The following is a 15,297-nucleotide window of genomic DNA, read 5'->3' on the forward strand; positions in this document are numbered from 1 at the left end:
ATAGAAGAAGGGGAATTGAGAAAGCCTCCAGGGATTTATGTTTTACAAGGAATATGCTCCATTATCGAAATAATGTTAAATTATCTTGTTTACTTAACTTTAAATTGATAAACCATAAAATTTTAATGAGGAAAAGAGAGAGGAAGATTCACTCCCAATAATCAAAAGTATATGCAATAATAATATCTTGATCATAATCATTGTTTTTGACCTTTCCTAGCTCAAATAACTCAGCCACTTTTACATAGTTGCAGTGTAGAACCATTTTGTCACTAGTTAATTAGAACCAAATGCCCTGACAAGGTCTGATTCTTTCTTTATTCTCAGAGCTGTGAATCTTTTTTCTTCCTGGACCAAACTAAAGTGAACTTCGTTCCTGTCTGATATTTATCCAGCTTCAAAAGTGGAAGCACCTGAAGCTACTTTGTTCAAGGTAAGTGAACTAGATATCTGCAGTTAATATTTGTTTCTTTTAAATTTTAATCGATACAGGCATGTGTGGTCTTATATGAGGATGCATATAAAACAATGCTCAAAACAATGCTTTTATTACAGTAGCTAAGATTCACAGAAGGAACTGAAAATGCATGAGTGATATTCAACACCTCTATCTTTTTCTCTTGGGTTATGTCATTCTATAGGATGAAATAATGATGGTTAAAGTTTAATTCGTTTCTATGTTTTTTTTAACAACTTTATTGGAGTATAATTACTTCACAGTGGTGTGCTAGTTTCTGCTCTATAACAAAGTGAATCAGCTATACATACACATATATCCCCATATCTCCTCCCTCTTGCGTCTCCCTCCCACCCTCCCTTCCCCACCCCTCTAGGTGGTCACAAAGCACTGAGCTGATCTCCCTGTGCTATGTGGCTGCTTCCCACTAGCTATCTATTTGACATTTGATAGTGTATATATGTCCATGCCACACTCTCACTTCACCCAGCTTACCCTTCTCCCTCCCTGTGTCCTCAAGTCCATTCTCTACGTCTGTGTCTTTATTCCTGTCCTGCTCCTAGGTTTTTCAGAACCTTTTTTTTTTTTTTAGATTCCATATATATGTGTTAGCATATGGTATTTGTTTTTTCTCTTTCTGACTTACTTCACTCTGTATGACAGACTCTAGATCCATCCACCTCACTACAAATAACTCAATTTCGTTTCTTTTTATGGCTGAGTAATATTCCATTGTATATATGTGCCACATCTTCTTTATCCACTCATCTGTCGATGGACACTTAGGTCACTTCCATGTCCTGGCTATTGTAAATAGAGCTGCAATGAACATTGTGGTACATGACTCTTTTTGAATTATGGTTTTCTCAGGGTATATGCCCAGTAGTGGGATTGCTGGGCCATATGGTAGTTCTATTTTTAGTTTTTTAAGGAATCTCCATACTGTTCTCCATAGTGGCTGTATCAATTTACATTCCCACCAACAGTGCAAGAAGATTCCCTTTTCTCCACACCCTCTCCAGCATTTCTTTTTTTTTTTTTTTTTTTTTTTTTTTTTTTTTTTTTTTTTTTTTTTTGCTGTACGCGGGCCTCTCACCGCTGCGGCCTCTCCCGTTGCGGAGCACAGGCTCCGGACACACAGGCCCCGCGGCCATGGCTCGCGGGCCCAGCCGCTCCGCGGCATGTGGGATCCTCCGGGATCGGGGCACGAACCCGCGTCCCCTGCACCGGCAGGCGGACTCTCAACCACTGCGCCACCATGGAAGCCCTCCAGCATTTCTTGTTTCTAGATTTTTTGATGATGGCCCCTCTGACTGGTGTGAGGTGATCCGTCATTGTAGTTTTGATTTGCATTTCTCTAATGATTAGTGATGTTGAGCATCCTTTCATGTGTTTGTTGGCAATCTGTATATCTTCTTTGGAGAAATGTCTATTTAGGTCTTCTCATTTTTGGATGGGGTTGTTTTTTTGATATTGAGCTGCATGAGCTGCTTGTAAACTTTGGAGATTAATCCTTTGTCAGTTGCTTCAAATATTTGCAAATATTTTGCAAATATTTTCTCCCATTCTGAGGGTTGTCTTTTCATCTTGTTTATGGTTTCCTTTGCTGTGCAAAAGCTTTTAAGTTTCATTAGGTCTCATTTGTTTATTTTTGTTTTTATTTCCATTTGTCTAGGAGGTGGGTCAGAAAGGTTCTTGCTGTGATTTATGTCATAGAGTGTTCTGCCTAGGTTTTCCTCCCTTTCTATGGTTTTATTAGATAACTAACATCATGGGTTTTTCATGAGACGGACCCCTGAAATAAGTTTGAATTTCAGCACCGCCATTTGTCAGAGCTGTTAATTGTAGACAAGTCACTTACCTTTGCCAGCCTGTTTTCTCATCTGTTCCTCATGGAGTTGCTGTGAGGACCAAGTATTCTAATGTATGTGAGGTCAAAGGACAATGGTAGTAGTAGCAAGAGTTACAGATTAGCTGGAGTAGTAATTCTGTACAAGCTTTCCCTATATCCTCCCTAGGAAACTTGATGTAAAGGCAATTCCATTTTTCCCCAATGTTGAATGGGCCATATGGCTGGCTAGGCCCCCTCTTTCTTTACATTCCGCCTGTGTCCCTCAGGGATGTGTATGTGGTTGAACTGGTATCCTTCCAGGATGGAGGGAAACTGTTCTTCAGTTCAGAGTACACCTCTAGGAAACATGAGAATGACAAATAATAAAAAAGAACCAGCCCCAAATGCTGTCAAATTGTGAGTACAAAACTAATGTTGGTTTTCATGTCGCTGAATTTTTTGTTAAAGGAATTAAATTCTAACAAAACTAGCTTTGGTCAAAGAAGTTGACCCAATTTCATACAAGAAATAAGGATGTTACTGGGAATTGAACAGTTTATTGCTAGAATAATAAAGACGACAAGAGGAAGAATTATGGTCTCTTTTGTTCTCTCTTGAATCCCAGCTAGTAAAGTTGTGCCTGGACTATAAGAGGTGCTCAGTATATACTTATTGAATAAATGAGTGAATGCTGCTAAAAAAAAAATAACAGGTGGACTTGGGCTGATTTTTAAGCATGATAAGTGTGCCATGTAAAATAAACTAGATAGAAGCAACATAGTTAAGCCAGGAAGCTGAAATTCCTCTTCTCTGAAGATCTCTAAGAGTAGGTTCAACTCCCATTTCTCCAAGATCCTGTCAGTTTACCTTTTGAAAAGAGGATAGGCCAGATATATTCTGAGGTTGAAAGGCTCTAGAACTCTCATGGAAAGTTCCATATATGTGTGAAAGTTCTTTCGTCATCTTGGAACTTGGAGAGCTTTGCCAGGCACCACAAATATTTATCCACAGTTAGTCTTTTACCCCCAATCATGCCTTAAGACAGATTTTCCTGCTACAGATCCATTTTGCTTCTGACACTCTTTTGTTGCAAGCCACCAGTTACCTGTGTGTGCAGGTGCTAATGACCCCAGTGATATTTATTCATACTTCACTTTTCCTTCACAGAAAGCAGGAAACAGTTCCTCATTAGTATCTGGGCCATATGTAAATAACTGAATGACATTGTTGCTTTCTGTCCGCAAAGGAGAGAAATTTTGCTCAGGGTTTCACAGATAATACTGATTTTTTTGTGTCCCAGATCATGTTCAGGATATCATCATACATTGTGGTTCTACTTTCCTTTTGAAAATAATGTAGTAGATCAAAGTACTTATTTCTTTTATGTGAATAATGCTTTATTCATTTAAACTCCTAATATGAAACAAGAATATTTATTAAAAGATTTCATGGAAATTTGGGGTAGAAAACAGTGCTCGTTTTATAAGCAATTGGAAATCAAATGGTAATTATTTTGAGAAAGAACTTTCTTATTACCATGGTGGGCTACTGACAATTGTTTAGGATAAGGTAACTAATTTAATAATTAAGTGACTATATTTGTTGCCCAAATCTCTGAAAATGGACAGGTTTCATGTTAAATGGTCTAATGTATATGAAGCCAAAGCACAATTTTTGTTGTTTTTCTGGTTTGATTACTTAATAGATACAGTACCAGAAATAAACCACAGCCTAGAAGCCCCCATCATAGCTAGAATACATCTCAGGAAGACATAATTGGAAGATAGGTTTGAACCAATGAAACCCACAGAGCAGAAAGATACCATTACAGATTTAAAGATCATATATCTTATACACTTTAAGATAAAGTTGATGAATCTGAAGGACCCAGATCAGTAAAACCAACTTAGTCACATTGCATATGTAAAGAAAAGACAATGGGTCTAGTGAAACTAAGATGACTAACATAGCAAAAGACTTCAGTGCTCTCTAGTTTGCTTTGAAGGTCTAATTTATGAAGATGCTTTAAGGTCATATGTAGTACAAATGACAGTATTTCTAGAGATATATTTGTGCTCTGTAGGATTCATGAGTAATAATGCCTGGAGCACTCCAACAAAGGTAGTTGCATGAATTAATGGAGCAATCTGGGCATCAGTCCAATAAAAATGTTGGCTGAATGCTTCCTTGGGGGGAAAAGATGCTGAGAACAGGATAGTTATAAGCAATTGATGCTGGTTAAATAGAACATCTTCCTTACTCTTTTCAGCTTGCTTCTGAACTAAGTCAGCTGTGTGTCTTTGAGAGAGGAAGAAGAAGACTTTAAGGGGCAAGTTTACTTTAATGCAAAGAGTCAATTTTCAAGTAACGTACTTCTTTTTGGGTAGACTGACCTGAGTATGAAAACCCAGGCTTACTAGCAAGCCCTTAGTTATAAAGTCTCTGCATTTAATGCTGATATCTGATTTATGCTGCACACTTCCTATAAGATCAAAGTACAATATGTAATTCTCAATTTCAATGCAACTACATATTTGAATAAATTTATTTTGTGTTGGGAACAGTGGGAAGAAATGGAGTCAGTTAACCAGGTCTAATAGGAAGAGTTCCCTTCTCTCTTGGCTTGAGGTCTTCCATGGGGACATAAGGAAATAAAAACTCTAGGCTCATAAGAACTTCTGTGTCCCACTTGCCAATCAAAAATAGAAGGCAACTGGTTGTCTTTAAGTGATTGGTAGTGGGCATGGAAGAAAAGAGCATGCTGTGGAATAGCTGGGCTGGGTGGAGTGTCACATGCTTTTTAGAATTGGTCTGAAGGTCACTCTCTCCATTTATAGCCATGGAACGGATGGAGACCAAATTCAGTGTCAGAATGTTTGAAATCCATCCTTATTCTATAACTTTCTAGCCATGTTACTCAGGGCAGGTGGCTTAACTTCTCTGAGGAGAAGTTTAACTTTTTAAATGTACACAATTGGAAAAATAAAACTCTCCTCTGTGTCTTACAATCATTTCCTGAGACGCTATTGAAATAATGTATGCAGATGTGTTTTGCTGGTTGAGGAGAACTATGCCATTGTGAAGAGTGGACATTATTATTCTCTCTAATGGAAAGCTCCCTGAGGGTTTATACCGTTCATAAACCTCTTGCAGCTGCCTACTTTATTTCCCAAACCCTCCTCCTTTGGCTCTTCTTGTTGTTCTAATTACGTCCAGGAGGACAACTCCATTAGGAATTAATGAGCTTTAGTACCTTCATTTGCCATCTGCTCCCCTCCCCCTTTTAACAAATGAAGGTGTGTCTCAGCCTCAAGACCTTATGTTGACTGTAGCCAGGCAGATGTAGCCAGAGTGATTCAGATGAGAAAGATTCTTTATTCCATGGTACCAAGGTCACATTTGGATTTGGTGCTGCTTTTGGAAGCCAGATGGCGACTGGAAGGTGAGAAGAGCCTCTGTTTAGAGCCCTGCTATGGAACACACTGGCCCCACTGGCATTCATTTATTCAAGCAGGCATTTATTCATTCAATTAACATTTACTGTGTCTGTTATATGCCAGACACTGTGCTAGATGGCAAGGATATAAAGTTGAATGAGACGGACTCTTTTCCCTGAATTGCTCACAGCCTACTGGAGGAGATAAATACATGTATCCAGGTAACTATAGTGCAATATTTGATGTGCTCTAATAGTCCTATAGCACTGAGTCTAGGTTCAGATATAGGGAAAGTTAGAAGAGCTGAATTGCTCTCACAATTGGGGCTTTTCAGAGAAAGGACTGTCTTCTCAGTTGCCTCCATGTCTATTAGCAAAAGGAACTGGTTTGTGGACCAGTAAGTATCTAGTTGATACCCCCCAATTGCACATCTCTCTTTTCCTTTATTCCTATGTCTGCTGTGTCCCGTTTGGGAATCACCTAGGACATAACTGCAATACTGGAAAGATTTGCAAATGTAGAGAATAATAATCTCCCCATCTCTATTCATAATAACTGTGTACCATCTATTGTTTAATGAAGAGGGTGCTAATTAGGGTCCTAATAGATAACAGATGGCACACAAAACTGTTACAAGGGTGTGAGTACAGCCCCATAGGAGGGATTGTGCAGGAATCTGGGGCTAGGAGCAGCTGAACTGAGACAATCTCTATGTCCAAAGGGAAGAAGAGAGGGATCAGTTTCAGGACCCCAGCAGAAAAAGGACCCCTGGAGAATTGGTCTTCTTGAGAGGTACGGTAACCTTCAGTAAAAGGTCATAGTTAGCCCACTTGGAGGCTATCTAGCAGGGAGAAAGCCAGGGAAACAAATCCCCTGCCTTCACTTTCCTCCTCCCTCCCTCACATCTCTCTGATGCTCTCCATGGCCCAGACCCAGCTAGAAGTCTCAGGGGCTGGGATCCTGTCAACCTCACCCTTCCAGTTCACCAGAGAAGGGTGGAGAGGGGACCTGGGAGGGCAAACAGAAGATAACCACCCAGGAGAGATCAGGATCCTCACCTGTAACATGACTGTGTAAGAATGTAGACTTGCCTGCCCCCAAAAGTTATGTTAGTTATGTATATATGCGTATATATATGTGTGTGTGTGTATATATATATATAACATAACTTTTTATGCACATTTTATTATGCCTATATATATATATATATACACATATATATGCACATATATACATGTGTGTTTTCTTAAAATAATAGCACACAAGTTCTGTACAGTAAGTCCCCTACATACAAACCTTCAAGTTGTGAACTTTCAAAGATGCAAACATGCATTCGCATGTCCAATCACGTAAGTTCAAGTGTCTGGGGTAAATTGTCACGTGCATGCATCTTCTACGAGTGGTTGTGCTTTTGTGTAGTTTACAGAACTGTATAGAGGACAGTAATACAGTATCTTATTTCAAGCCCAGGATGTCCAGAAGCAAGCGTAAAAGCATAGGTAAAGTAGCTGGTACTACTGTACTTTTCAGAGTACTGTACTGTAAGATTAAAAATGTTTTCTTTATTTTTTCTGTTTGTTTTGTATGTATTATTTGTGTGAAAAGTATTATAAACCTATTTCAGTTCCGTACTATATAGCCGAGTTGTTAGTTGGGTACCTAGGCTAACTTTGTTGGATTTGCAAACAATTTGGACTTAAGGAACGCGTTCTCGGAATGGAACTCATTTGTATGTAGGGGACTTATTGTTTAACTTTCTTACTTGAGATGCTTTACCAAACACTCTTTTTCTTTCCTTTTTTAAAATACTTTCTTAGTTATGGAAAATGTCAAACACACGCATACATACTAAATCCCTAGATGCCCATTATTTTGCTTTAGTACTTATCAATTCATGACCAATCTTGTTTCATCATGCTCGCATCCAATCTTCATAATCCTATGATTTTGAAATACATCCCATGTTTGGCTTTTGTTAGGCCAAAGGCATGTTAAAGCTATTTTTTAAAATGAATCCCCTTTCTCAATCACAAATGCAGCATATATTTTTAAGAGCTGAATCATAGGCAGTAATTAATATATTTTAAAAGGTCAGTCAGCCTCTCTTAACCCTAGATTGTTTTAAAATGATAAATGATTGCAAAACACAATGAATAACATGATTTATATAACTGTTTACTGTGTTATAGTTTAAAAATACTGGCTTATACCTTTTCTTTTACCTCTTTTTCTTTTCATTGTTTGGTAGTTAACTAAATTCCTAAATGATGATTTCTTCCGTTTTATTTATCCCCCACCCCTATATTGGGAACCTATCATGGGGTACCATTCAGTATATAGAACATTGTTCCCCTCTGATTTGTAATGTCCCATCTTCCATATATCAGATTTCAATACATGCATGGGCCTGTGTTGGGCACCTCTTTTTATTCTGTTGGTTTATTATTTTTTAAATCATTGTGCCAACATCATACTTTATAATATACTATAAAGTATCACTTTATAATAATTCTTCATATCTGGCGTTTGGAGTCTTTAGACGTATCCTAGCCTTTCTTGGCCCGCTCTTCCATATAAATAGGTTCAGCTTGTCAAACTCCATGGGGAAAAAATCCTATTGGTATATGGCAGTTGATTTCTAAGATGATCTGAACTACAAAACATATTTGTTGAGAACTTTGAAAGTTTTCTAGAAGTTTATGAACTGAAGGCTTCATGAGGCTTAAGACAAGCAGGAATAAAATATGATTTTCTCTTTGTGCATGTGAAAGCTTGATTAAAAGAAAAAGAATATATTTTTGTAATATTTGTGTGTCAAGCATAGGATCCATATCTTTTTGTTTAATGTAGTTTTCTACTCACTTTAAGATCTTTCTTTGCAATATGGGCTCTCAGTGACTAAAAAGGCAAGGTTGAGAAGAAATGAGAAATGATTGACAGAAGATCTCAAGAGCTCAATGGTCTCAAAAAATATGCACCATGGACCCAAGGGGCAATGCATAGAAGGAATATATTAATTGGCTGGTGATTTGAAGATATTAATGATGAAGACCATGGCTGCAATACAGCTGAGTCACCAGTCATTTAAAAATGTAGGATCTGAATGCTTAGGAATTGTATTAGTTCTCTGTTTGCTGAGTAACAAATGAGTGGCTTAAAACAACCCAGGTTTTATGGGTCAGGAGTCCAGGCACTGGGTCCTCTGCTTGGGGTCTCACCAGGCTCTGATAAACGTGTTGGGTGGACCACATTTTCATGTGGACATCAGCCTGGGGGGGAATGCACTTCCATGCTCATTCAGGTCGTTGGCAGAATTCATATCCTGGTTGCTCCAAGACTGAGGTCCCCAGCTTTTTGCTGATTGTCACTGGAGGCCACCCCAGATCCTAGAGGCAATGCAGTTCCTCCCTGTGGGCTTCTTCGGTGTGGCTGCTTGCTTCAGCCAGCAAGGAGGGTCTCTGGCCTGTAGAAGGCCCGGTGCCTCTTTTATGAGCTTTCACCTGATTAAGGCCACACAGGATAATCTCCTTTTTGATTTACCCTTTTGACTTGGGACCTTTATAACATCTGCCAAACCCCTTCACCTTTGCCATACTCAATTGTTTAGAAAAAAGTCACAGGTCCTGTCTATGCTCAGAGGGAGGTGGTGATCATACAAGGTGTCAACACCAGGCGAACAGAGTCATAGGGCCACGCTAGAGGCTCTTTGCATAGGGCTAAAATAAAATGGCAGAAAAATTGTCATCTGTGGTCACAGTTCTGGCCACCTGGTTCTTTAAAAGGAAAGGGCGTTTCTGGGATGAGACCTGCAGAGGCAGAGGTGTTAGGGTGATGTGGGTGCAGCCCGTTTTGCCTTGTGTTTGTGAGAAGCAGAAGGAACACACATTGGCCTCCCCGAGCTTTCAGGGTATCTGTGCTGTAGGGCTTGGGAGCTTGCTGTGGGCTGTCTCCCCTTCAGAGCAGTAGATGTGGGGACGCAGACACGTGGCTCTGACGGGCAGGCAACACGGATCTCCTTGCAGTCAGCAGCCCAGGAAAGAGTTAAGCCTTGGCTTTTGTTCCTGAGCTAGGAGATTTTGATTAGATGCTTAATTGCTATTGGAACCTCGTGTGTAGGGTACACGCTTAGCGACCTGAGACAGTCAGAGACCGAATTTAGTACCTACTCTTAGGCCTGCTCCCAAGGACGAGAAGAAAAGGAGTTGTGAGGTACATTGTTGGCACAAACGCTGGGTGAACAATCACCTTCCTGGCCCAGCAGCAGTTTCCTGGTGCAGGTGATTCTGTGGCATTTGTGCTGTACAGCTCCCTTCACCTTTCTGGCCCCAGCCTGCAAAAAAATTCTGGCACAGCAGGGAATTAGTGCCTAATGGCAAGAGAAAAGGAAATTAGCATTTCCTAACAGCTAACCAAACACAAAAGCGTCCCCCAGCCTTGCACGGAACACCTCTGACCATCATCCATCCCTCTATGGCCAAGCCCTGCACCTTACAATTTGTGCTTAATTATACAGGAAAAGAGAAATCTGTTTCTCTGGGAGAGCCTCTGAGAACCTGTTGGGGAAAGCTTTCAATTTTAATTACAGAAGAAATACTGGCTGAGGCAATGGTGAAAAGGAATTACCTTTCCTTTTCTTCTGATTTTGCAAAACAGCTGGCAGCAGACACTGGCACATAGAAGGTGTGTAGGAAATGTGGGTCCAATAAATGAATAAATATGTGAATGAAAAAACAACTGTGAAACACTTACACAAGAATATTCTTCTTTCAAAAGAATAATGAAAAATAATTTCATTCAATAAGAGTCATTCTTAGTTACTGATACATGACTCAGTAGTTCCCATTCAATTTAAAATGTTCCATTTTTTTCTGATACTTCACAAGTCATTAATTAAATGTTGCTCACTTTTAAGGCCAATCTGTGAGACATTATTTATCCTGTCTACTCTAAAGTTCCAGCATCAACTCAGGCGGGGCTTCACCATGTACTGATCATGGGACCTTGGCCTCTCATTGCCTCAGTTTTCTCATTTGTAACATGGGTATAATAATAGGCTTATTTCATAGGCCTATGAGGAGGAAAACCTCATATATATTTGTGTGTGTCTATATATATGTATTTAAACAGTGTCTTAGAATAGTGTCTGGCACATGATAAGCATTACAGAGTATTGACTGCTGCTACTAGTACTGTTATTATGAGAACTAACTGTTGAGAATAATCCTTCATATACTGGTTTATTCCACTCAAGATAAAGGAAACTAATAGAATATTAGAAATCAGATTAAACACAGAAAGCCAGTAAAATATACCAAGACAGAAGATGATGAGAGTGTAAAAGCATAGAAGAAAAAAAACGGTTTTTGTTTTTCTTTTTCTTTTTAAGAAGGAAAAAGCCTAGAAATAGGACAAAAACTATTCGTTGGCTATACTGACATGGAGATCGCTGGTGACCTCCATAAGTAAAATTTCAGGACAGTGGGCAAAGAGATTACGGTGAGAGAAGTCAGATGGATGTAACTTATAGAGTAAATGGGACGTGAGGAAATGGAAACAATATATGAAGATAACAATTTTGAAAAGCTCAGACATGAATTGGCTAAAGAAGATATGCAGGGATTAGGGGAGGAGGGAGGCTTTCATGTTACACATATAGTTTTTAACATTTTAAGTTGGAGTTACTAGTCTAGAATGAGGTTGAATTTTGGCAAGAATCATTCATAAGGAGTAGATGGGCTGTAGAAAATGCAGTGCTGTGAAATACTTGAGAAGATGAGAGGAAATGAAATGCTATCTGTAGTGCACATGGCCTTTTAACTTTCACTCCTGTAGTAAAAGGGAATACAAAGATCAATGCAAATGCTAATGAATTAATGGATTTGGCAGTGGACTATTTACTGACTTCTGTGTTCTTAATGAGTTATGAAGCACCTCACCGGCTCAGAATGGAGGGAGTAGAGAGGATGGAGGAACATTTGAGGAGGGCAGGTAAAGCTTCTCAGAAAATAGTCCTTAAGGAGAATTAGAAAGAACGTACTATAAGTCAGAGCACTATTTCCAGTCTTGAAAATCCATTTGAAGCTGGTGATTATTAATTTATTGGAATACCAATTTGCCCTGCCACATGATTTTTCTCCAGCTACCTGGATATAAGTTACACAGAGGCAGAAGAGACTGAGAGATAACAATTGAGGGAAAATACAATTAGTATTTTTTTTTACCTTTTTCCACTTCCCCGCTCCAACTCTGGGGAGCCTTCATGGACATGGCTGCCCTCCCAGCCTCCAGCAGCACTCTGTTATCAAAGAATTCAAAGAAATGGAACATAGGTTTCCAACTTATTAATTTAGCAAAATGAAAAATTTTATATAATGTCTTCTGTTGGCAAAGATGTTTGCAATATAATTTGGTTCCATCTTTTGACAAGTAATTTGGCAATGTCTAGCAAGATAAAAATGTTAATAGCTTTTTACACATGAATTCTAATTCTGGAAGCTTATGCCAATAAATACTTTATAATCCAGAAAATTATTATATAAAGATGCTCATTGTCATGTCATTTGCAATAACAAAAAATTAGAAACACCTTTAATTGGTAACAATAGGAAAACAGTTTAGGAAATTATATCCACTTAGTAGTAGAAAATTACACAGTTACTATAGTATAATTACAAGATGATGGAGCAGAATAGAATAATGCTTAATAAAGAAAGAATGAAGAAAGCTGACCTACAGTTGTGTCTTCCTTATGACAGTAATTATGTAAACATATAAATATTTATTAAAACTTAAAACCAAAATAAGGTTTTAAAAGCTCTGTACCAGTAATGGGGATTTTATGTTTGTTTCAAAATATTTTTTAACATAACTCTTATAATTTTGTTTTTTCTACTCCTTTTCTTAAGAATTTCTGATTATTACCTCATTTTTCATTTCATAGTTTCAAATAAAGTCAGCAATTTTATCATCAGAGAAGATTAGACTTATTTGACAGTTCATAATTCCAAGTTATTTGGTTTAAAAAGACCATATACACTTGTAGGTGCTTTCAAAATAAAATTTCGAGAATTTTTTTTTTTTTGCTCAGTCTTTCCTAGTATGGAGATTAAGCAAACTACCTAAAATTGCTAGCCATTCTTTTTTCATTTTTGGCATTTTATTCAGTTATTCACAGAAATGATAACAAATGAGTCTGCAGTTGCCTCTGCCAATTTCTTAAATCCTCTATTATCCACAATATGAAACCATACTAATATGAATGCTTCCAGTATTTTCAGAGCTCTTTAGTTATTATACTTGAGCATTCTGTATGAAGTATCTTATGTAAGTGTAAAATTTAGACTCAACTTCTGGAAGCTTTTCATTTCTTAGTTCAAAAGTGAGAGATGCTTAATCCAGCCATATGATTAACAATTACCTGTATAGTAAGAAGCTCCTAAATTATTGTTTTATGGATACCTGGCAGTTTTCTTGCCATTTCTCAGAAGTTCTCTATTAAACACATTCTCTCTCTCTCTCTCTCTCTCTCTCTCTCTCTCTCTCTCTCTCTCTCTTTCTCTCTGTCTCTCTCTCTGTCTCTCTCTCTCTCTCTCTCACACACACACACACTGTGATTAAAAGCACAGACTTTGGCATTATGAAGTCTAAGGTTCAATTTCCAGTTCTGTAGTTTCTGGGCCACTTCACTTTAGGCAAGTAACCTAATGTCTCTGAACCTTGTTATTTTCATCTGTAAAATGGACATGATAATCATATCAGACAATCCTCAAAACATCCGTAATGATTTTAGAGTTTCAGAGTCAGGTACAAGCAGGCACTCAGTAAATGGCTAGTGCTTTTATCACTTTATTATTATTTAGGTCTTGATTTTCCTTGAGTCTGTGAGTCCCCATAATGAAACGTAATTTCCAGTAGATTAACACCTGTTTTCACCAAAAATTTTAACTGAGTTCATTACTTTCTGTGCAACCCAGATTAGTTTTCTGCCTTTTTTTTCTGTGCCGTCTGTAGGTGTTCAATAGATTTATTTAATAAATGTACGAATGCATGAATGCATAGATGAATTTTTAAATGCTTCTTTTTGAGAAGGTAGAACAAATGTGACACAGTAGAACAGATAAGAAAATAGTCCATGGAAAAAATGACAAAGTCACATATGTGCCCAGGGCCAGCCTAAGAAGAATTGCGTGTTTTTTTTTTAAGGGAAAATGTGTTGAATAGCTTATTTTAATTATTTTTAAAAGTTTAGTACAGGGACTTCCCTGGCAGTCCAGTGGTTAAGACTTCGCCTTCCAATGCAGGGGGTGTGTGTTCAATCCCTAGTCGGGGAGCTATGATCCCACATGCCTCGCAGCCAAAATACCAAAACATAAAACAGAAGGAGTATTGTAACAAATTCAAAAAAGACTTTAAAAAGTGGTCCACATCGAAAGAAAAGTTAAGTACAAAAATTTGCTGATGATTTACATATTTAGCACCAATAAAATAATGTGAGATTAGCTGTACTAAAACAGAATGTTGAGCTACATTCCCATTAAGTTACATTATATAGTCTAATTTTGTGGAAAACTTCTGAGATGGCTGGTAAAAAGTAAGATGGTGAGTGACCTTTGAGCAGAAAAAGACAGAAAGAGAAATGGCCTTTTCTACATTCTATTGTGCCTCTAAGTAAAATGCTTGGTAATCTAGCTACAAACCTATATGTCATTTGGCTTTAGGCACCTACTGTGATTTACCTTGTGAAGATCAGATTTTGCCATGGAGAGGATTTGTAAAAGTATCACACATTCCAGTACCATTGGCAACCACAGCTACCAAAAACGCTAATTTAACTTGATGAACCTAATGTCAGATGATAGTATCATTTCTTGTGGGTGTTTTCGGAAAAGGTGGGTAGGAAATGTATAAAAGTGAATACTTTGTTGACTGAAATAACAATTCATCATTTTGAAAACATTAAATACATTAAAGTTGTTATAGCATCAGGCGTTAATATTTCACTGTACTTTAGACATTGCCTACAATCAACGTTTTCTGCCCTTTGAAACAGAATCATGCTTGTGGTATGCATTAATCATAGAAAAGATTAAACACTGAAAAGAAATTCAGCCTTTAAAGACAATTTGCTTTGATTTATTCAGTGAGTTCTTCCAAAAAGTTAATACCAAGAATTATTGCTTGTTGAATTGGAGTTACAAATTCTTTCAGGGTTACTTAGTATTTTCTTTAATATGAGTATCAAGGAAGGTAAAGGAAATTTACATATTTTTTAGGAAATACAGGCACATACTCATAAAACAAGAAACACGATGTTTTTATAGACTTTATTTTTTAGAAGTGTTTTAATTTTACAGAAAAATTGAGAAGATAGTATAAAGTGTTTCCATATACACTATACCCATTTCCCTCTATGATGATCCACCTATATTAGTATGTTACATTGTTACAATCAATTAACAAATATTGATACATTATCATTTATTATAGTCCATCCATTAGTCCAGTTCCTTAGGTTTTACCTAATGTCCTTTTTCTATTCCAGGATTTCATCCAAAACATCACATTACCTTTAG

At 37.7% G+C, this 15,297-nt stretch overlaps 1 long non-coding RNA gene across 1 annotated transcript in view; it reads left to right on the forward strand.

Moving 5' to 3' along the window:
- Positions 1-328: 328 nt before the first annotated feature.
- The window catches only part of LOC132492427 (uncharacterized), a 43,961-nt gene continuing 28,992 nt past the window's right edge, over positions 329-15,297 (forward strand). The window contains exon 1 of the long non-coding RNA XR_009532812.1: positions 329-433. This is a non-coding gene — a long non-coding RNA (uncharacterized LOC132492427). The remainder of the gene's footprint in view (positions 434-15,297) is intronic.

The sequence above is a fragment of the Mesoplodon densirostris genome, chromosome 6, assembly GCF_025265405.1.
Source record: "Mesoplodon densirostris isolate mMesDen1 chromosome 6, mMesDen1 primary haplotype, whole genome shotgun sequence".
In the NCBI taxonomy this organism is placed as follows: Eukaryota; Metazoa; Chordata; class Mammalia; order Artiodactyla; family Ziphiidae; genus Mesoplodon; species Mesoplodon densirostris.